Here is a 24,409-nt window from a genome sequence, read left to right on the forward strand (position 1 = left end):
GCTTACAGCATCCGAGAATGTATTCAACCTAGCAAGTGTTCAATCGAAACGATCATCCGGAGTTCAGCTAATCTTCATCATCCATCAACATCACACAGCAGTAGTGCGATAGGAAATTTCATCTGGAAGCGCAGGTCTCGGACTTCGTACGGTCAGACTTGGGTTGTGTCGTGCGTACCAGCAAGCAACCACCGTTCAATACGCGTCGCAGCCAGTAGCAGAATTTGGCCAATCCACTGGCTCTTGTGTATAGTATTTGAAAACCTTTGGTTTTGGGGGGGATTATGTTGCGGCAGAACGCAGTTTGTCGTAGCTCCCCAGCCGGCGATCCAATTCGATCATTATATACACGGTCACAAGCAATAGACAATAAAGTAACTCTACTCAGTTCACTCGCAGCCACCGCCGCTGGCGGCTGGTCGTGCTACCGACAGCAGCTATTGTTTCATTTTATATCACCGTTCCGTTTGTGTGTTCGTAATATTTTATATATTGGGTGACGTTTTAAATGGATGTCACCTTTTTTGTGTTGATTATACGAAAATAACACGTTTTTGATGTAAATCTATCCTATTACTACCAAAATAGAGTGACTTGGACTTTTGGCCAGCTTTTTGGCTCAAATACTCCTATGTGCGACGATGGGGCGCATGGATGTTTAATTGTTGAAGAAGATAACTACAGTGTTCATCAGAAGATCATAAATAAATAACCTTTGCGATAACACTCTACGCTCGGCTAGTGAGCTTAGTTTTATCAGCTGACAACGATGCTCATAAGCAGGGAGGTGTAAGGGATTCTGCCATGGAAGTCGACGCAAAGCGTATCGGACAAACGAACGTTGGACGCTCTCGATTTTGTTAATTAGTCCAGTGTTGTACGGTGCCCAAACAGGGGCGGCATACTCCAAGATGCGACGAACCAAAGAGCAGTAGAGTGTTTTCAGGGCGTAGATGTCTTCGAAATCCGAGGTGTTCCGTCGAATGAAACCAAGTATGGCGTATGCTTTAGACGAAACGGTGGTAATATGCTCGTCGAATCGTAGCTTACTGTCAATCAAGACTCCAAGATCTTTTATAGAGTCACATCGAATCAAATTTCTTTCGTTTATTCTGTACGTAAAGTGTTGTGGGCTTCGAAGCCTACTAAACGAAACGATGTAACATTTGTCCGTGTTCACTTCCATGCCGTTCACAAGGCACCAATACAATAAGCTGTCTACATCATGCTGCAGGGCATTGTCATCAGAAACAGATGCAATAGTGCGAAAGATTTTAAGATCGTCTGCATACAATAATTTTTCGGAGGCGATGGAGTCGCAGATGTCATTCGCAAAGAGTACGAAGATAAGCGGTCCCAATATGCTTCCTTGGGGTACTCCGGAAGGTATGGGAAAACAGTAAGAATGGCTTCCTAGGACATGAACGGAGGCTGTTCGTCCCGTAAGATATGATAATAGCCAATTGGTTATCCATTCGGGCATGCCAAGTCGTTTCATTTTTTCTACAGCTAACATGTGCGGAACCTTGTCAAAAGCTTTGGAAAAATCGATGTATATTGCATCTACCTGCTGACGTTTCTCAATACGTTTCAAAACGTTTGTCACAAAGCACATGAGGTTTGAGACTGTTGATCGTTTTTTCACGAATCCGTGTTGATAGTCGGAGATTACGTGACGAACAGCTGAATATAACAAGTTATGAACAATTTTCTCGAAGACTTTCGATATACATTACTCAACGTTATGTAAATTACCACATTTATGAATAGGAGTTATCGAGGCGTGCTTCCATGCGTGGGAAAAACTCCGCTGGTGAGAGAGCTATTTAGTATAATTGTAAGTGGCAAAGCTAATGTTGCAGAGCATTGTTTCAAGAATAGTGGAGGTAAACCGTCAGGTCCTGGTCCTTTAGAGGTATCGACTGCCATAAGAGCCAATTTTACATCATCTACAGATAGCGTAACTCGAGGAAGAAACAGATCGAATGTATGTATGTTTCTAATAGCATCATTGATATTCCTTGGAGAGTCTTCGCAATTTACAGTTTGGAAATAATCAGCAAATAGGTTAGCGGAGTCATCTGTGTTACTCGCAACCATATCACGATAAAAAACGTTGGTGGGATATCCTTTAGTTTTCTTACGACTATCGGCAAAATTCCAAAAGGGTGATGGGTCCCGTTTTACTTGACATTCCATACGGTGTATGTATTCGCGAAAACATGCATCACGTTGTATTTTATACTGTTGTTCAAGCTCGCGAAGGACTTGTTTGTTATGGTTAGATCTATGTTTGAAGTAGCGTTTACGAGCTATTCTTAACCGGTTACGACAGTGATTCAAACCTGGGTCCACCACGGCTGCCGTTTGTTGGGCGTTCTGCGTTTTCTTCTCAAAGGGACATGCACGTCAATGATATTAGCGATTGTGGCGTAAAAATGATTAACTGAGTCGTCAGTAGAATGATTCGCAAGAAGATTAGTCCAGTTGATTTTCGCAATGGTATTGTTCAAGGCATTATAGTCGCAGCGAGAAAAGTCGTAGTGCAACGTGTCAGGAGGTTCATAATCGGATGTATATGATACGTCAAGTGTCAAAATGAAGGGAATATGATGTGCGTCAATTCGTAAGAGTGGTGACGGGGGCTCAATGATTTCACAGCAGTACACATTGTTTACGAACGCTAGATCTAGCAGTCTGCCAAGTTGATTAGGGAAATGGAAGATTTGCATGAGACCGTTTTCTAGCAGAGAGTTTGTTAAAATGGTCTCCTGTTGCGACGATACATTAATAGGCAGATAGCTGTTAACATCGGAGTCGTGATTCCAGATAAGATTCGGTAAGTTAAAGTCGCCAAGTAGAATTAGTGAATCTGCTGTTTTAACGAGATCGTTGAGCTTTTGAACGCAATCGCAATGTTCCTTATATACGGAGCATTCAGAACCTGGCTTAATGTACACGCAACATATGTAAACGCATTGTTTCGGCATTTCAATGTAGACGGCAACCTGCTACAAACTTTCGTCTCCAGGAAGACACACAAGCCTGGTGTTTCTTGGTAGCAATAAGAACACCACTTCCACGTAGTGAAGTACTAGTTGCGCCGTTGCGGTCGCATCTATAAATTTATAATCGGAAGAAAGTTCGGAAGAGGTTATGTCACTACGGAGCCATGTTTCCGTGAAAGCTATGATATCGTAGTCCGATGAAGTGAGCGCAAGAAATAGATCGTACGTTTTCGTTATTAGCCCGCGGACGTTCTGATAGTAAATAGTGAGGGGGCACGTCGGAGTCAGGGCGGGAGATAGATTGTTTGATGCCGTCTGAAAAAGTTCGCTTGCAGTTATAATAACGCGATTGGATGGATGTTCGGGACTTTGGTTTAAAGGTTCACCGGCGGACATATATCCGTTGTCACTTCCTCGACTGACGCTACAGTTGGTTTCCAAAAAACCCTCTTGCTGCTCGTTTTATCCTCGAATTCGCGAAAAACGATACCTATTGGCCATGTGTGAGAGTTCATGGCTCTCTCCCTCAGGGCCATCGGTATTCCCAACTTATAAGAAACGAAACTGAGTGTCGACGGATCTATACCACGAGGAATCAGTTTGACGATTGTTATGTCGGTAGTGCCAAGTTTTTCCACAGCTAAATTAGCTACACTTTCATCAGGAGCTTCTGGTGAAATTCCTGATAAATACAACCAGAATTTACCATCTGCCTGACTAGTTGAGTCCGATGAACTGGGGAATGTTTCAGTACCGGTACCACGTAGTAGTTTCGAGGGCCTGCTAGCCGAAGTATCTATATTTTCTTCTCTATCCCTTCTTCGTTTAGCGGAATTGAATGTAAATGGACGAGGAGTAAGTGTGAGCGGGGTCTTCGGGACTGAATCTATGAGGGTTTAAAAATTGGTATGTATCTCTTCTTTGATGTCCTGTAGTATATCGTTACGTATCTGATCTTTCAGTTCAGCAATCAGCTTCAAATTTGCGTTTTCTACTGAGACGAGTGCGTTACGGAAGCACGCTTTGTCCATCATATTTTTGCAAGTATTGCACATCCAGAAGAGATTGGATTTATTAACGACAGCTGTAAATAACTCGTCGTTCAACACACAACATTTAGCACATAACAATGCGGAGCAGAAGCCTCCACACCGCAGTGAATTTTTGTTGCGATCGATGTTATTGGCGCAGCTTTCGCAAACTTCAGGCATGATTAGGCAGAAAGACGACGCGGACGGCTAAGGGATACTAACAGTCTGCTTGTACTATCCAACGACAGGTGGCGACACTTGTTTTTAGAAAAAAGCTTGCACTTGATTGTCACTATTCTATCTCTATCTATCCACTAGGGGGGTCAAAAGAAAGTTTCGCACGGTACCTTATATTGAGGAGTCGTTGTTGAGTAAACAAGCACCTGTTATTGATTCACATGTTAAGTGATATTTGTTTTCGCTGCCTACTACACCTTTTCTATGCAAAAGAACTATAGCGTGGTAGCAACAAACTCGACATGCAGGTGAATACTCTCAACGTGGCTTCGATTTTACTCAAGGGCATATGCTTGATAATGTAAATCTAATTTCTGGCTTATTTCACCATCTGTTACCAATCTGTTAAATTTTCTATAAAATGCACACTGACTTAGATCATTGACATTTGCTCATGCTGCTATGATTCTGTTAGCCGGTAAAATGAACGTGTAGTTTTTGCTTCTCAAAAAACATTGATTTCTGTTCATGTTTCGTTAAATAGGCACTATTGCATTACTACAAATCTCTGGATTTACAATTGATTGTTGAATGTTGAAGTGAAAACAATAATGTTGCGAAGTGTCAATTGCACTGTGCTTAGGCAGCAGATCTGCCTCAAAAAACAGATGAAATATTAATGAATTATTATTTGTTTACAAACAAAAACGTATAGTGAAACGATCTCCGCAGTTTTTTGGAAATTTGTAGTGATAAAATAATACTTACGTAAGTTTTGAGTAGTGCTAAAACTTGTTTGATAGTGTCTACGATCACGAATAGTGAAAGTTCAACCGCAAATCTAATTAAAACTGTGTAAAAGTGAATTATACAATGGAGCATCTTTGCAATGCTGTGCTAGTGCGATCCCGGCCGACGCTGATATGGTTACCTGTCAAGGCTTCTGCAAATCTATTTTTCACGTCAACAAAATCAAATGTTTGAAGAAATAAAGAGTGAAATTAAAAGCAATGCGAACATGATAAGTACCTTCAACTCCCAAATTAATTTTGAGAACCGAGGAACGGCCACCGAAACGACCCCGTATTTTGGTGGATCCACCACACGATGAGCATAATGTTCCTAGAATGCTTTGCGGAGATAAAGAACCAGCGCACGGCTTGTCTGTCCCGGTTATGCCCATTGTCCCTCGAGCAAAAAAATTTTGGCTGTTTCTATCTAGATTCTCGCCACAAGCCACTGTGGACGAAATTTCTAAGTTAGTTCAGCAGAATTCAAAAGTCGAGGGCCCTATAGATGATGTCAAATTGGTACGCAGAGACGCCGATCTAAATCGGATGACATTTGTCTCGTTCAAAGTGGGAATTGATCTTCAATATAAAGAAAAGGCGATGCAGCCCTCGAGCTGGCAAAAAGGTATTTATTTTCGTGAATTTGTGAATGAACCTGTGTCGATGCCATTTCGAGCCGAATGTAGAGATGTCGAGTCCAATCCTGACAATTTCTTTACACCACTTACCAGCATACAGTAATAACCATCCATCTGAAATAGTACATCACTCATGTAATATTGTTACGAATGATTATTCTAAAAACATACCTGACCCAGTTTTGAATTCGCGCTCATTGACTTCTACAGTTTTGTTAAGTGCTCCAAAACCTGTAAAAAAGAAACGAATATTAGCTGTGTATTACCAAAATATGAACAGCATAAAAGGAAGCGAGCGCCAGAAAATAGTCTATATGGCTGCATTAGAACTCGATATAGATGTTTTCGCTTTTACGGAAACTTACTTGGACTCAACTGTAACAGATAGGTCGCTTTTTCCTCCGCACTTTAACGTATATCGCTGTGATAGAAATATTTCTAATAGTGAAAAACAAATCCGGCGGTGGGGTCTTGATTGCTGTCCACAGTCACGTTGCCAGCACAGAACACGCAGTGGCTAAAAACAATGAAGCGCTTTGTGTTAGATTATCAACAGTCACCGGCTCACTCTACTTGTGCTGCGGATATATTCCACCTACCGTCTGCCGGGGTGAGATTGTGCCAAAAAAGGACACGTTTTTGTTCCTTAGCTTGTAATGCACACATTTAGGCAATGAGTTTGATCCAAATCACGTCAATGCACACTTAAATGTTTAGTTAACGACTGCCGCAAATATGGTCAAGTTACAATAAACTATAGTTTTGCTAAAATTGAATGAACTTTGGCCTAATCTCACCCCTTCTATGGGGTGAGATTGTGCCAAAATCAAAAATTTGAATTTAATACCTGTTGAATGACCAGTAGTGTATCTACGAATAATTCACATGAATAACATGACTAAACAGTAAGTATAGGGACGACCATAAACAACGTGGACTATTAAGGGGCTGTAGGGAGTTGACCAGAAACTACGTTTCATAATAATTAAAGAAAAATGTATGACTGGATCAAATCAATATCTGGAGTAACCAGTTATGAGATCGTGGCTCATGGACAGTTTCTATACACAAAGTGGCGTCTCCAGGTAGCTTAGAAAGGGAAATCGTTAGGACATAAAGTCTGAGAAGACTTCGTTTCAATTATTATATGTCATTGAATATACAGTGGTATTCCATTGGAGATCTCAAAACCGCAGGAAACGTACCCACAACCCTCCTTCCTTGCTTTAAAGCCATCAGTTTATGTACAATAGGTGTACAAAACTTTGTTACATTCCAGTCATTGTAAATTTCCATCTAACAGTTGTTAGCTTACTATTCTCAAGCATTTAGTCTCTATTTCAAATAATACCATAGCTAGTGTAGCGCTAGCTAGAGCTCTACCAGTACCTGTGATCACTTAGAAATGAAACACACGAAGTTCTGTACGTGCACTTAGTGCACGGAATCACCTCTTTTGGATGATAGATAAAGATGATTGATTTTATTAAGTTACAATTTTGCTTAAATATTAACCTGTGTAACTCAGAGCGGAGAGACTCTTCTCCTCCGACCTGAGTTATCGTCTATCTAACGGTTCTATTCTAACCTATAGTATTTATTACTCTGTTTCGTTTTCGAGTTGAATTTTAGTACATATTATTATACCGCGGACGTTATAGAGCGCGTGCATCGGAGTAACGTGCGAGAGCGTACGGTATTTGTTCGCGCGCTAATTGTGAGTATCCGAGAGTGCGCAAGCTCTCGGTACCGTGCGCAACCGTGAGCGCCTAAGGGTAACCGTGAGTGACGCTTTGCCTCCGGCTTCTGTTTTGCTTATAGTTAAATTGAAACGGTAAACATTGTGTGGCTTGCTCGTTAGGATATTTACATTTCGTAAGCCACCGATCGTTCGACGCTTTATAACTAGGACGCGTGGTTATTGATTTTCAACGACTCATATTAAGGATGTTTTGATCTGTTCGGTTGAGTTTATAATACAGAAAATGCCTTGATGTCGTTCTGTTCGTCCAACAATTCAAAATAAGGAATGCTCCAGAATGCTATGTTATTGCAAGATGTTTCCTGCGAGTTAAGTGAATTCTGTGGTAAGCTAATGCTCTAGTTCATGTTAGAATTGTTTTGATTCTCTACAGTATTGAGTAAGCTCGGCAGCAAACTATGGTTTCTAGCCTGAATTCTGATGCATCGTGACGGAACATTGGGTAATCTTCGCGGGGTGTGACGTCACATCTCCCCACTCTCCCGAGGTGGTTGTTATCGCGATGAGATAACGGCCTAATGCCTAGTTATGTTGGTTTTGTTTTTGGTGCGTCTTATTTACCTAATATTTTCTTCTTTCTTTTTTTTCCTTTACTGTTCTGTACAACATATCACATCCACTTATTCGGCCCCCCTACATCTCGGCTGCGTGCTGGTGCTCGCTGCTTGGTTGCCGTATTAGGACCTGGGGGGAGTGTCGTCATTGGTGTAGTCGGTCGAACACCCGGAGCGCCGTGCGCGCCGTCATAGTGGAGGCTCGCCCGGTCCGCCGCGTCCGGTCTCCTCTTAGCGCCAACAGCCGTCTTCTGGCGTCTCGGTGGCATCTCCTCGTGGTCTGTAATGTCCGCAATCGTTAATTCGCTCATCTCGTCGTTTAGCTGCTTGGTGTCTTTTTTATCTTACGTGCTAACCCTGCTAAGCAAGTGGTGCATTTATTTTTTGCTAATAATTCATCAATTCTTTTTTGGTTTGTTACTTCCTTTCCACTTGCTGTCTAAAATTACTTTTCACTCGCGTACGGGCCTCTTACATTTTATTTTCTGTTTTATCTTCTACTTACAATCTATGCCCGTATTTTTTTTCTTTCGGTTAATATACTTTCAATTCTCTTCCCCTACTAAAGTGTACAATATTTTTGTGTGTATATTTTGTTTATCTGATTTTACAAAAAAATGATATTTAAATGTGCATTCTTTCTTTTATTTCGTTTCACTTTTAACTTTGATATATGATGTTTTTCCAGATTAAACATCATATTGACACATATCAATCCGATCTTTTAAAAAACTCTTAATACTCTCTTGACTTCCTTGTTTTCCATTAAGTTTTGTAGTTTTAATTTGTTATATCTTTTTTATTCTCTCTAGAATTTCTTTTTATCCCGCCATACTTACATTTACTTACACTTCTCCTGTTATGCAGTAGTCTGCATAATACCTCTCCCCCTTCCCTCCGAAGGTGCGACCGCCCGCTCTAGAGATTCCTGAAAGATAAGAAGGTTAGAAAATAAACGAAAACTCGCACACTCAATCATCCTGGGCCGGTTTTTCCCTTGTTTTCCTTTCACTCAATTTGCACTCCCGCCAATCATTCTGGGTAACCATCCCCGTTGTCTACATTCGCTCGTCCTTAACTAAAATTAGAATAGTCTGAATCTCCTAAAGTCAGCAGTCTCCTTGTCCGGTAGGTTTAGCCTTCTTGTCCAAAGTCTCTCCTAGTTCTATTGTTTTCCGTCATTTAAATTATCTCCATCACACAAAATTCCCAAGTACATCATCAATCGATTTTCTGCTTCTATTTCTTATTGGGCCATTAGCTATTTTGAATTATTCAAACCTCGTTTTCATGAGGTCTTTTGTTCACTATATAATTTTTCTCCTTTCTTTTTTCCATTACAACCTTCCAGGTCATCCTAGTCCTTTAAATTCCCCAAGTTTTCTATTTATTTAACTGTTATCGGCAGGGTTCCTCGTCCCTCACGCCTTCATTCGTATTTAAATTTTTCCAACTGTGTTATGTCATTTGACCGCTATCCTCACGGGCTGTATATCTCTTTCGGCGACTTTTCGTATTTCTTCACGCCATTTCCTTCTCTAAACCTTGTCACGCCTTTTGATTCCTGTCATTGAAAGGCTCTTGATATTTTTGGCGACTTTTTCTATTTCTTCACGCCGTAACTTCAGTATACTTTTTCCTGTTTGGTTCTGCCTATTGACTCCCGTCAATAAAATCATTCATCTTTCTCGGCGACTTTTTCTATTTCTTCACGCCTTTATATTCTATTTTCCTCTTTATTTTTTTATTTATAGTATTCTTCCCCGCAGGTATGATATATTATCGTGTTTTCTCATTCATTACTAATTTTGGCCTCGAACTTACGTAGCTTATGGTCGGCTCTTGTTAACGCGATTCTGTACTGTTGTTTGTTGGGCTCATCAACAGCCGGAAGATTTCTTTGTATTCACCTGTCCGTTTTTCGTTAAAGGGGTTTGTGTTTGAATATATCTTGTGATATATTAGACTCAGCATGCGTTACTTCGTGTTTTCCTTCGAATTACTTAAAAAAAATACAGCCCGTCACCCTGAGATGCTCAGGTGCCTGCGCTGTCGTAACTTATAACATCCAATATCGTATTCCAACTCAAGTTCATATAATCAGTTATAATAACGTTTAAGTCGGTTATTATGAACTTTCTCTAAACGGTTTCCGTTTTTGATTACCGTTGTCATTTCACTTGGAAATTCAACTACTTCATAAGGTCCTCTCCACATATTCTGGAGCTTTTGACCTGGCCCTGTCGGGACTGATTTCACTAAAACTAAATCACCAAACATGGGCTGCCATTCATTTGCCTTTCTATCATAAACTTGCTTGCGCTTTTCTTTTGAATCCTTTAGGTTGGCCTTCGCGTTTGCGTGGAGGTCAAAAAATATTTTTTTCATCTCTTGTGTATATGTTTGATATGTCAAATTGTCCACTCCATTCCGCTTGTAAATGGAGGTCGGAATGCGTTCTGTACGTCCATACAATAATTCGAAAGGGGTGTACCCCGTTGATGAGTTTACTGAGGTATTATACTCAAACGTTAAAAATGGAAGTAATTTATCCCACGTGTGCGGTTTTCCGCCAATAAATTGCCTTAGGTAAGTTTTTAATTCACGATTTGATCTCTCCACCAAGTTAGCCTGTGGGTGATATGGGCTAGTGGTAATTTTCTTGATCTTCAAGATCTTGCACACATCTTTCATGAGTGTGCTCACAAAATTTGCACCATTATCCGTAACTAAATCTAACGGTGCCCCAAATTTGCATATATAGTTTTCCACAAAAGTTTCAGCTACTGTGTAGCTCTCTTGATTTGGCATTGGTGCCGCGATCAAGTATCTAGTCAAATCATCTTGCATGACTAATCCATATTTGTTCCCGCTATCAGACTCGGGTAACACAACTATATCCATATAAAGTGTATCAAATGGTTCCGAAGCAGTTGTCGTAATCTACATTGGAATCCTGTTGGACTTACAAATTTTGTTCTTCTGGCAGGACTCACACTGCCGCACATAATTCTCAATATCTCGCTTCATAGTGGCCCACGTAAATAGTGTGCCAATCCTCTGGCGCATTCGTCGCGCTCCAACATGCCTTCCTAAGGGTGCATCGTGAAATTCTTTCAAAATTGTTTCTATCTGATCCGGCGCAACCAACGTACGCTCGCTATCAGCATTATATAGTATAAGTTGCTTCTTTAGCTTACCCGCTATAAATTGAATCATTTGTAAAATCTCCCGTTGTTTGATTTTTCTAAATGATATTAAATGAATTACCCCAGCAGCTTTCACAGCCGCGGGACTCCTATTGAAAATTTCTAAAAACAGTGAAAAGAATTTCCGGCAGTCGATTAATGAATTTCCGCTGCCGTCTAATATAAAACCGCCTACCTTCTTGTCTTTTAATTTGAGTATTATACCGCGTATATTATTATTATACCGCGGACGTTATAGAGCGCGTGCATCGGAGTAACGTGCGAGAGCGTACGGTATTTGTTCGCGCGCTAATTGTGAGTATCCGAGAGCGCGCAAGCTCTCGGTACCGTGCGCAACCGTGAGCGCCTAAGGGTAACCGTGAGTGACGCTGTGCCTCCGGCTTCTGTTTTGCTTATGGTTAAATTGAAACGGTAAACATTGTGTGGCTTGCTCGTTAGGATATTTACATTTCGTAAGCCACCGATCGTTCGACGCTTTATAACTAGGATGCGTGGTTATTGATTTTCAACGACTCATAATAAGGATGTTTTGTTCTGTTCGGTTGAGTTTATAATACAGAAAATGCCTTGATGTCGTTCTGTTCGTCCAACAATTCAAAATAAGGAATGCTCCAGAATGCTATGTTATTGCAAGATGTTTCCTGCGAGTTAAGTGAACTCTGTGGTAAGCTAATGCTCTAGTTCATGTTAAAATTGATTTGATTCTCTACAGTATTGAGTAAGCTCGGCAGCAAACTATGGTTTCTAGCCTGAATTCTGATGCATCGTGACGGAACATGGGGTAATCTTCGCGGGGTGTGACGTCACATCTCCCCACTCTCCCGAGGTGGTTGTTATCGCGATGAGATAACGGCCTAATGCCTAGTTATGTTGGCTTTGTTTTTGGTGCGTCTTATTTACCTAATATTTTCTTCTTTCTTTTTTTTCCTTTACTGTTCTGTACAACATATCACATCCACTTATTCGGCCCCCCTACATCTCGGCTGCGTGCTGGTGCTCGCTGCTTGGTTGCCGTATTTGGACCTGGGGGGAGTGTCCAGCGGTGGAGGTATTCGTCGCCTGAGGATGTCGTCATTGGTGTAGTCGGTCGAATACCCGGAGCGCCGTGCGCGCCGTCATAGTGGAGGCTCGCCCGGTCCGCCGCGTTCGAGTTTGTGTTTGTGTGAATTCCTTCTTTGGCGGGGGTTCCGCCCTGCGCCTGCCGCGTTTGCTTTCCCACTTGCGCACTCTCCATACTGCGCATGCAGCTGGGTGCCTGGTTGATGCTATTTTACGTTGGGTTGCCCCTGCTATATTATTACGGGGTTCAGTAACTTTAGGTAATCCTTACTTGGCGTAAATTCAAAGCTTGGCCAGTGGACTCTTTGGGGCAGTAAGGTGTCAGCTGATTTCGTTGGCTTGCCCTACTTTTGTCTCGGGGTGATGTACCTTGCATTGTTTTGCTTGCAATGTTTCCACTTGTTTTTCCCGTTTGTTTGATGCGTAATGCAAACATGAATTTTGCAATTCGAATGGGGTCGGCCAGGATATTGTCCCCTTGATTTCCGTTGGTGATTTCACGTCAATTGGCAATCTCCCCATGAAGTTTTCTTAGGAAGTTTTCTGATGCGTAACTGATGCTGTCTCGATTAGTCTGAGCTAAACCAGATCGATAACTGATATCTGGTTAGCTCTCGTCCATTTTTTTTATGTTGTCTGGGATCTGTGTTGAATTGGCGGCTTCGCCGCGTTCGTGATTTTTCCCTTGGTCTAGAAACTGGAGGCTGGTGGTTGTTCTCTCCTCGATACTGCTCGAAATACCTCACCCGCCATTGACTCCCACCATCCGGTCTCCTCTTAGCGCCAACTGCCGTCTTCTGGCGTCTCGGTGGCATCTCCTCGTGGTCTGTAATGTCCGCAATCGTTAATTCGCTCATCTCGTCGTTTAGCTGCTTGTTTTTTTTTTTATCTTACGTGCTAACCCTGCTAAGCAAGTGGTGCATTTATTTTTTGCTAATAATTCATCAATTCTTTTTTGGTTTGTTACTTCCTTTCCACTTGCTGTCTAAAATTACTTTTCACTCGCGTACGGGCCTCTTACATTTTATTTTCTGTTTTATCTTCTACTTACAATCTATGTTCGTATTTTTTTTCTTTCGGTTAATATACTTTCAATTCTCTTCCCCTACTAAAGTGTACAATATTTTTGTGTGTATATTTTGTTTATCTGATTTTACAAAAAAAAATATATTTCAATGTGCATTCTTTCTTTTATTTCGTTTCACTTTTAACTTTGATATATGATGTTTTTCCAGATTAAACATCATGTTGACACATATCAATCCGATTCATCTTTAACAGGCCTTTTACTTTCTATGTTGAAATATCAGTTTAACTTGTCTTTTGGCCATTGATTAACTTTTTTTCATTTTGATGAAAAATCATAAATGTTTTGCTTGTTTGTTACCTTTTGGTTACATATTTTTCCATCCTCTTGCTTTTCTTTGGATATAATCTTGCATTTTCCTTACAACATTTTCACTAAAATATATCTGTTTCACACATTCTTTCATCTCTCTATCTTCGTTTCATCATGTTCTCATCGAACAAACCGCATCGGTTAAATTTCTTCCTTTTCTTTGTCAGGTATTCTTTGTCTGTTTCATAAATAAATCTTTTCGTTGTAAACAATCGCGTCGGTTAAATATTCATTTTATTACCTCTGTCTTCATATATCTCCTATCATCGACTCTTTTAAAAAACTCTTAATACTCTCTTGACTTCCTTGTTTTCCATTAAGTTTTGTAGTTTTAATTTTTTATATCTCTTTTTTTCTCTCTAGAATATCTTTTTATCCCGCCATACTTACATTTACTTACACTTCTCCTGTTATGCAGTAGTCTGCATAATACCTCTCCCCCTTCCCTCCGAAGGTGCGACCGCCCGCTCTAGAGATTCCTGAAAGATAAGAAGGTTATAAAATAAACGAAAACTCGCACACTCAATCATCCTGGGCCGGTTTTTCCCTTGTTTTCCTTTCACTCCATTTGCACTCCCGCCAATCATTCTGGGTAACCATCCCCGTTGTCTACATTCGCTCGTCCTTAACTAAAATTAGAATAGACTGAATCTCCTTAAGTCAGCAGTCTCCTTGTCCGGTAGGTTTAGCCTTCTTGTCCAAAGTCTCTCCTAGTTCTATTGTTTTCCGTCATTTAAATTATCTCCATCACACAAAATTTCCTAGTACATCATCAATCGATTTTCTGCTTCTATTTCTTATTGGGCCATTAGCTATTTGAATTATTCAAACCTCGTTTTCATGAGGTCTTTTGTTCACTATATAATTTTTCTCCTTTCTTTTTTCCATTACAACCTTCCAGGTCATCCTAGTGCTTTAAATTCCCCAAGTTTTCTATTTATTTAACTGTTATCGGCAGGGTTCCTTGTCCCTCACACTTTCATTCGTATTTAAATTTTTCCAACTGTGTTATGCCATTTGACCGCTATCCTCACGGGCTGTATATCTCTTTCGGCGACTTTTCGTATTTCTTCACGCCATTTCCTTCTCTAAACCTTGTCACGCCTTTTGATTCCTGTCATTGAAAGGCTCTTGATATTTTTGGCGACTTTTTCTATTTCTTCACGCCGTAACTTCAGTATACTTTTTCCCGTTTGGTTCTGCCTATTGACTCCCGTCAATAAAATCATTCATCTTTCTCGGCGACTTTTTCTATTTCTTCACGCCTTTATATTCTATTTTCCTCTTTATTTTTTTATTTATAGTATTCTTCCCCGCAGGTATGATATATTATCGTGTTTTCTCATTCATTACTAATTTTGGCCTCGAACTTACGTAGCTTATGGTCGGCTCTTGTTAACGCGATTCTGTACTGTTGTTTGTTGGGCTCATCAACAGCCGGAAGATTTCTTCGTATTCACCTGTCCGTTTTTCGTTAAAGAGTTTTGTGTTTGAATATATCTTGTGATATATTAGACTCAGCATGCGTTACTTCGTGTTTTCCTTCGAATTACTTAAAAAAAATACAGCCCGTCACCCTGAGATGCTCAGGTGCCTGCGCTGTCGTAACTTATAACATCCAATATCGTATTCCAACTCAAGTTCATATAATCAGTCATAATAACGTTTAAGTCGGTTATTATGAACTTTCTCTAAACGGTTTCCGTTTTTGATTACCGTTGTCATTTCACTTGGAAATTCAACTACTTCATAAGGTCCTCTCCACATATTCTGGAGCTTTTGACCTGGCCCTGTTGGGACTGATTTCACTAAAACTAAATCACCAAACATGGGCTGCCATTCATTTGCCTTTCTATCATAAACTTGCTTGCGCTTTTCTTTTGAATCCTTTAGGTTGGCCTTCGCGTTTGCGTGGAGGTCAAAAAATATTTTTTTCATCTCTTGTGTATATGTTTGATATGTCAAATTGTCCACTCCATTCCGCTTGTAAATGGAGGTCGGAATGCGTTCTGTACGTCCATACAATAATTCGAAAGGGGTGTACCCCGTTGATGAGTTTACTGAGGTATTATACTCAAACGTTAAAAATGGAAGTAATTTATCCCACGTGTGCGGTTTTCCGCCAATAAATTGCCTTAGGTAAGTTTTTAATTCACGATTTGATCTCTCCACCAAGTTAGCCTGTGGGTGATATGGGCTAGTGGTAATTTTCTTGATCTTCAAGATCTTGCACACATCTTTCATGAGTGTGCTCACAAAATTTGCACCATTATCCGTAACTAAATCTAACGGTGCCCCAAATTTGCATATATAGTTTTCCACAAAAGTTTCAGCTACTGTGTAGCTCTCTTGATTTGGCATTGGTGCCGCGATCAAGTATCTAGTCAAATCATCTTGCATGACTAATCCATATTTGTTCCCGCTATCAGACTCGGGTAACACAACTATATCCATATAAAGTGTATCAAATGGTTCCGAAGCAGTTGTCGTAATCTACATTGGAATCCTGTTGGACTTACAAATTTTGTTCTTCTGGTAGGACTCACACTGCCGCACATAATTCTCAATATCTCGCTTCATAGTGGCCCACGTAAATAGTGTGCCAATCCTCTGGCGCATTCGTCGCGCTCCAACATGCCCTCCTAAGGGTGCATCGTGAAATTCTTTCAAAATTGTTTCTATCTGATCCGGCGCAACCAACGTACGCTCGCTATCAGCATTATATAGTATAAGTTGCTTCTTTAGCTTACCCGCTATAAATTGAATCATTTGTAAAATCTCCCGTTGTTTGATTTTTCTAAATGATATTAAATGAATTACCCCAGCAGCTTTCACAGCCGCGGGACTCCTATTGAAAATTTCTAAAAACAGTGAAAAGAATTTCCGGCAGTCGATTAATGAATTTCCGCTGCCGTCCAATATAAAACCGCCTACCTTCTTGTCTTTTAATTTGAGTACACCATCCTCTACGTATTCTTTCAGTCCTTGTGACAGCTGATACAGTGTCTGAAGCTCTCTGTATGCCGTCCGGCTGTTTAAAATGACAAGACGAGCTTCGATATTCCTCTCAACCAATATTCTCTTCGAGACTTCCACCGTCTCGTTTGGTATCAGGCCAATTGATAATGCCTGGGAAAAATCATCATACGAGATGTTGACGAGTTGTTGCTCATCCTCGTCCTCAGCGATGTCCGCAATGTCTATGGCACTCAAATCTTGTATTGTGCCCTGTAATTCATCTGAAGTGTTTTTCTGCTGCTCTAGCAAGCGTTTCTGCTGGCGCGTAATCATTGCTATCTGCCTGTGGGGAGCACTTTCTTGCCCCTGACATGTCCCATCTGACAAACGTGACAAAAAATCTGCGACTACATTCTCGCTTCCTTGTTTGTACCTGATGCTGCATTCTAAACCCTGCAACTTCAGTCTCAATCTTGTCAGCGTTGGAGATGTCTCTTTGAGCCTCCATATCGCTATAAGCGGTCTGTGGTCCGTATAAACGATAAACTTTTGGCCAAAAATGTAATGTTTGAAATATTCTATGGCCCATACCATTGCCAGTAGTTACTTTTCTATAATATGGTATCTTGTTTCTGCACCTACAAGTGCACGACTTGCGAATGCGATCGGCCGGTGCATGGACTTTTCGTTTGACAGGACGGCCCCAATAGTATAATTGCTAGCGTCCGTCGTAATAACAAAAGTGTCCTCATAATCTGGCCGGACTAAAACAGGCTCTGTAATCAGCGCGTCTCTAAGGAAATCGAACGCTTCTTGGCATTCTTTTCCCCACACAAATTTAGCGTCTTTCTTTAGCAAATCATTCAGCGGTCTGCGTTTTTCCACGATATTAGGGATAAATTTCCCGTAAAAATTCACTGTTCCCAAAAACGATCTTATACCTTTCACGTTAGTGGGTGATTTGAGGCTCTGTATGGCATGTATATTTGCATTAGTGGGTTTGATGCCGTTCTCGTTAACGACATGTCCCAAGTATTCTAATTCTCTTTTCAGAAATTGGCATTTCGCTGGTTCAATTTTTAAGTTATGCTTACGTAGAGCCCGTAATACTTTACGCAAGTTGTCATTATGCTAATGCATAGTTGTCATTATGCATTATGCGCCGATAGTGTCGCCGAAAACTAGAATATCATCGAGGTAAACAAATGCTTTCACATCCCCGATCTCAAACAAAACTGTATTCATCAACTTCTGAAAGGTTGAAGGACTATTCTTCAACCCCATTGGCATTCGCGTAAATTCAAAATGGCCTTTTAGTGTGGAAAACGCCGTTTTAGCCGCATCTCGGCGATCAATCGGAACTTGATAAAAACCCGATTTCAAATCAATTGAAGAGAAGTATTTCGCCTCTCCAACATTATCCAATATCTCATTTATAAAAGGTATTGGGTATACAAACGGTCTTGTGACTTCGTTTAACGACCTGAAGTCTACCACAATTCTGTATCTTTTATTACCATCAGCATCCGGTTTCTTTGGTACACATAATACCGGTGCATTCCAGGGACTAGTACTGGTTTTTATAATACCCTGCGCCCACATTTCATCTATTTCTTCATTTATATGCCTTTTTGTGACCTCGGGAAATCTGTATTGCCTTTTATTAATAGGCACATCCGATGAAGTTTCAATAGTGTGTACTGCGGCGTCAGTCGTAGTTAATCTGTCGCCTTCGAAAAATAAAGTGTCAGCAAAGCTTTCAACTATATTCTTCACTGTCTTAAACTCCATTTCAGGCAAGTGGGCCAAATTTAACACTTGCCGTAGTTTTTCAATTCTTGCAATACCTTTTGACTCTGGTATCAGCTTGTGCTCCAACAGGTCATAGTCAAGCCTCGAGTCTAGATCTAACTCGGGCATCACAATATATTTTTCGAGTCAAGAAAATTGTTCTTTGGCTCTTCATTCTGATATGTTTGGTGCTCGCTATTTATATCGTTTTTGTCTACGTCAGTCTCATTGCGGGCTGTGTCGCTAGTATCTCTCAATTCGTTCTGCACCAGGACTCTATTTCTGGCTGCCATATAAACATGTCGAGCAAGGACTTCCTCCTTGGGCATGCTCCACGGACTCAAGTCGTCCGGATCTCTATTGTCGTGTTTCTTGAACACGATGTAATCAAAATTATTCCCAATTTGAAGCGTATGCTTCTTTAAAAACTCTGCTCCGATTATTCCGTCGCTTGGCAAATTTTCTAATACATGAAATTGTGTCGGGATTAGGAAGTCTCCGACTATTAAATCCAACGTAATTGTACCTGAGGTTCGTACAATGTTGCGGCCGATACCTCCAAAAGTAGTTACATTCTGTGTATTTACCGGTACATTCAAAAGGTTTACAATGCGTGCATTAATTATATTCGTACATGCACCTGTATCTAAGATTAAGTTTAACGTAAATTGGACATTCTGCTTAGCCAGCAGCGTTAACATTAAGTACCCTCTGACATCGTAATAGACGCGCTAAGCCACACAAGCACTATTGTCTCTTATGTGATTGCATGCGGTCCTCCAATCGGCTATTTCTATGTTGCTGGGTTCATCTGTGCACATACGCCAGTTGACGTTCTGACACAATTCTGCGAAGTCATCGCTGAAATACTCTTGTGCAAATGGATCTTTTATAACTTGTTTTGGGTAATTTGTATCCCCCCTTCCAATATGTCTTATACTCAAAATATTTCGGTGTCTGCGGTCGCACGAGTGATCGGACCGTCCGTTCATTGATCCGCTCTGACCATAATAATTGTGCTGCCTGTTTCTGGCATAGTTCTCCTGATTACGCCAATTCCTAGGAGCGTCGTGTTTGTTATAACTAGGCCGATTCCCGCTATATCTTTCATAATTTCTAGTTCTGCGACTGATATGCTTATTTCTTTTGAACCATCTTTTTCTATAACTCGTACCCGTGTGGTTGATTGAGAAAATATTTCTGCTTCTGATACAATGCTTGGGCGCGGCGTGCTGTTTTTCGAGCAAATCTACGCCACGCAACCGGTTCTCAATATCGGAGATATGTTTGATCTCCTGTTCATAATTTTCTAAGTAATCAAGCAGCTTTTCTAAATTCAGCGCTTCTCTACCTCCGGCGGCTTCTTTCAATAAGCTGTCGTGCAGCCCTGCTATGCAATGTAACCGGAGTCTCACTATCATACAAGACTTCTCACATTTGTTTTCGTAGAAGTCGATTTGTCTCTTATTTTAATTACACTTCTTTTGTACTCAGGGAAGGTCTCATACACTCCCTGCCTCAATGTTTCTACCTGAATAATTACCGCTCCTATAGATATATATTCTCCAAATTCCTTGTAAAGATTCTGCTTGACCTGTCGCCAAGTATCTGCTCTTACTTTGTGTATCGCGGCAGCTGCTTTGCCTTTCAATTTCAATAAAATTATATAAATCAGAGAAGTGTGTGGCACTCCCTCATGTATTTTTAGGGCAAAATGCTCAATATGGTAAATGAACGCTTCTAGTTCGTCTACCGATCCGTCATATTCTGGGATGCACTGCATGGCATCTCTTTCTAGGAACGTGTACTCCATTTTACAATAAATATTACTCTTCCTGATAAAATAGATTCTAAAGTTTCTTTAAAATAATAATTACAATTATTGTAAGTTATTTCCAAGCATAAATAATAAGGATTCTATATTGCTTTAAAATATTATAAAAAAATACTAGCACTGTAAAAAAATATCCGTCTGTAAAGACAATTGTAAAGGCTCATGTGGCCTTCTTTCTCTTTTTCCTAGGTATCACTAACGCTTCTGTTAGCCAGATGTGATAACGTAGCGTGACCGACTCTAATTTCTAATTGCTCTCTAATTGCTGCGCGCGTTGCGCTTATTGATCTAATTTTTACTTTGACCTACTCAACATTTCATCGCTACTGATTCGTTTTGCTTATGCTAGCAGCACGATCTACCATCGGCATTAAAATTACTGCATACAAACCGCGACCTTGACCGTGCCTGGCACAGCTGATCGCAATAACACTGTAAAATACGTCACCGAATCAACCTGGTGGCATAAGAACGGGACGACAAGCATTCTAGCATATGCTACTATACTGTATAAGTGAAGACGCGATCGCAGAGGCTCTCACGCCCTTTTTTTATATCGCTAACGATAACGTAGCTCCCAATTTACATACTTGCTGTATGGCTACCAGTGAGCTAAAACTCTTTTCAGAACAATTAAGGTGAGTTCCATGTGCGTAACTCTGTCTGTTTGCGATCTACTATTCGTCTTGCCATCCGCGTTGCCGCAGGCACTGTTATTTAATTAGTCAGGTCGTGCAAATGTCAACTAGTTTATTTCGCTGATACGGAGTCACATTATTTTTGGGCGAAATGAATGAATCTTTTTTTTATAGGGAAGAAAATCAAGAACTTACCGGTTAAAATTCATCTTCCTGTTGCGACAGATTCGTCGGTAATGAAAATCCTTATCATACACCACAAATCTAATGTTTAATGCGCGGCGTAACTTCGCACTTGAGTTTTTGTTCATTTTTAATAATTTTTCACTTCGTCTTTTTCTCGTATTAATATTGTATTATTATTTAATTAATCATATTACTTTCCTTCCTCTTGTTCTGTGTTGCTTCTTTATCACTATAAACCACTTTTACATTTTTTTTCTTTCGAACGCGAACCAAATTTGTTTTTAACACTATTAAAGTTTGTAACCAATGTTCTTCCTTACTATTTTTTTGCTGTTTTTTTCTGTTTCGCGTGCACAATTTTTTCTCTAACACTTTTAGTCCTCGTTGGAGTTCAATCACGTATAGTCACTATGCTACTTTTCTTTCTGGCGCTTTTAAAGAACTCTCACTCATTCGATGCACTGCAATACTACATTCAATTCCGGAGATTATTAGTCTTAAACTGAATCGATATCCACTGTTACTTCTGGCCACCTTCAACCAGCACTTCCGCGTGAAATAGTTGCACTCGATCTGATTAATTCTTTAAGTTTTCTTTAGCCTCCACTTGACTTTTCCTGAATGGCGTAGGTTATTCTTTAGTCTGATACCAAATGTGTCCTTTAGGGTTCTTTTCCTGAACCGGCTATCACTCGTTTATCACTTTAAACTTTATACTTTATACTATTTTAAAACTTCGGACTGATTAACTGGCGCGAGTCTTTCTGTCACCACCGTAACTGTCACCACCGTGTAGAGATAGCTAGAGCTCTACCAGGACCTGTGATCACTTAGAAATGAAACACACGAAGTCCTGTACGTGCACTTAGTGCAGGGAATCACCTCTTTTGGATGATAGATAAAGATGATTGATTTTATTAAGTTACAATTTTGCTTTAATATTAACCTGTGTAACTCAGAGCGGAGAGACTCTTCTCCTCCGACCTGAGTTATCGTCTATCTAGCGTTTCTATTCTAACCTATAGTATTTATTACTCTGTTTCGTTTTCGAGTTGTATTTTAGTACATATTATTATACCGCGGACGTTATAGAGCGCGTGCATCGGAGTAACGTGCGAGAGCGTACGGTATTTGTTCGCGCGCTAATTGTGAGTATCCGAGAGCGCGCAAGCTCTCGGTACCGTGCGCAACCGTGAGCGCCTAAGGGTAACCGTGAGTGACGCTGTGCCTCCGGCTTCTGTTTTGCTTATAGTTAAATTAAAAAGGTAAACATTGTGTGGCTTGCTCGTTAGGATATTTACATTTCGTAAGCCACCGATCGTTCGACGCTTTATAACTAGGACGCGTGGTTATTGATTTTCAACGACTCATAATAAGGATGTTTTGTTCTGTTCGGTTGAGTTTATAATACAGAAAATGCCTTGATGTCGTTCTGTTCAGCCAACAATTCATTATAAGGAATGCATCAGAATGCTATGTTATTGCAAGATGTTTCCTGCGAGTTAAGTGAACTCTGTGGCAAGCTTATGCTCTAGTTCATGTTAAAATTGTTTTGATTCTCTACAGTATTGAGTAAGCTCGGCAGCAAACTATGGTTTCTAACCTGAATTCTGATGCATCGTGACGGAACATTGGGTAATCTTCGCGGGGTGTGACGTCACACTAGATAACATATCCTATGTAAACAATGCAAGTGTTTTGGTGTATACTAAAATAATTTTATCGTGTATGTGAATTCCACACCTGTACCGTTCATTATAGCTTGGCACAATCTCACCCCAAAAGGGCTCGAAAAGAGTACAGTTTGGAGAAACATTATTTTCTGAGCCATCACAGGTTCAATGCATAATAGTTCCTCAACACATTGGAGACGACATCCTAACGTACCATCTGAGCATTGAGTTGATGTAATTTCTTGATCGGGTTGGTTTGCATGAGACATTTTCTGGTAACGTTATTTGCGCGTGTTTTTCAGCCTGTACTTTCAGAAATCATTTAAGTCAAACAGTTCACTAATATTATCTATATTCTATCTCAAGTTGTGAATAAATATGTCATGTTCATACAGTATTGAGTTTGAAACATTAGGTTCTAGAAATCTCAAGTAATTTAACATACAAACATTTCCCGTTTTTGCTCAATCTCACCCCCGTGGCTTAATCTCACCCCGACAGACGGTACCTTTAGTGTTGATCGTTATCGCTCTTTCTGCTCGTTCGTCGAATCAGTAATTGAATCTATTGGCCCAAATGATGACGTCGTCGTACTCGGTGATTTGAACCTGCCAAATTAAAATTGGAATCAGATACATTTTGACTCGAATAATCCCTTTTACTTACCAAACCGAATCAACTCGCAAACCGAGATAGCTGTTGTTGACAGTTTACTTTCTGTTGGACTGTTGCAAGTTTGCAATTTGCCAAACCAAAACAATTGTTTTCTTGACTTGGTGTTCACTACTGACACAAATATTTGTCAATTGGCTCTGACGGATCCAATGATTAAAAACGAAATTCATCACAATGCGATGTTATTGACCATCGAAGCAGATGAATCAGATAAGTATAAACCGGGGATGCTCAAAAAGTGTTTGAACCGGAAAGCAATGAATGTCGCGAGCGTGCGTGAAAACCTGAGCAATGTTGATTGGAATAATGTTTTTATATCGGAAGCACTATTCGTTGTTAACTTCGAAGAATACGAAAGGCAGGCGGTAGTAATGGTTGATTTCCTTCGATCAGTTGGAGTCTTCGAAGTTGACGTTGGCGATATCACGAATGTTAATAACTGGGTGGATTTCAATACCTTACTGTTTTATTTCACATTGTTCCATATTTTTTCCCGTCATACTTCTGTAGTTATGAAACGTGCTAAGCATAGCCATAAATACCCCGAATGGTTTTCTCCTGCGCTGATAGAACTGATGAAGATGAAAAAAACTGCTCTGAAGCGAATGCGTCGTACGAGATCAAACGAAAATGTAACACACTATAAACAACTGCTACGCATGTTCAAAGCTGCACACAGGGAAGAATATCAGGTTTACCTAAATTAAATACAGCGAAATGTAAAAACTGACCCCAAAGCATTTTGGAACTTCGTGAATAGTCGAAGGAAACATTCGGGTATCCCTGAAAAAATGAGGTACAGAGGCGCAACCACTGAAGATACTCAATCGTCGACTAGCCTTTTCGCTGAACATTTTAAAAGTGTCTTTTTTACATATGATACGAAGAGCGCCAAGCCGTTCAAGGTCGTATTGAAAGGTCTCACCAACGATCAAACCGTTGATGAGATCAAAATTACTTTGACAGAATTACTTGGTATAGCCCCTACCCAAGTAATTCTGATGAAACAAAAATCACGAGGCGAAA

General features: G+C 40.4%; 1 long non-coding RNA gene across 1 annotated transcript; it reads right to left on the reverse strand.

The window, feature by feature from the left end:
• Positions 1-6,033: 6,033 nt before the first annotated feature.
• Positions 6,034-23,510, reverse strand: LOC129725538 (uncharacterized). Its single transcript, XR_008728104.1, has 3 exons — positions 23,375-23,510; positions 23,217-23,316; positions 6,034-6,162 (listed from the first exon to the last, which is right to left on the reverse strand). It is a non-coding gene; the product is annotated as an uncharacterized LOC129725538 (long non-coding RNA).
• Between the last annotated feature and the right edge of the window lie 899 nt (positions 23,511-24,409).

Source organism: Wyeomyia smithii, chromosome 2 (genome assembly GCF_029784165.1).
Source record: "Wyeomyia smithii strain HCP4-BCI-WySm-NY-G18 chromosome 2, ASM2978416v1, whole genome shotgun sequence".
Lineage (NCBI taxonomy): Eukaryota > Metazoa > Arthropoda > Insecta > Diptera > Culicidae > Wyeomyia > Wyeomyia smithii.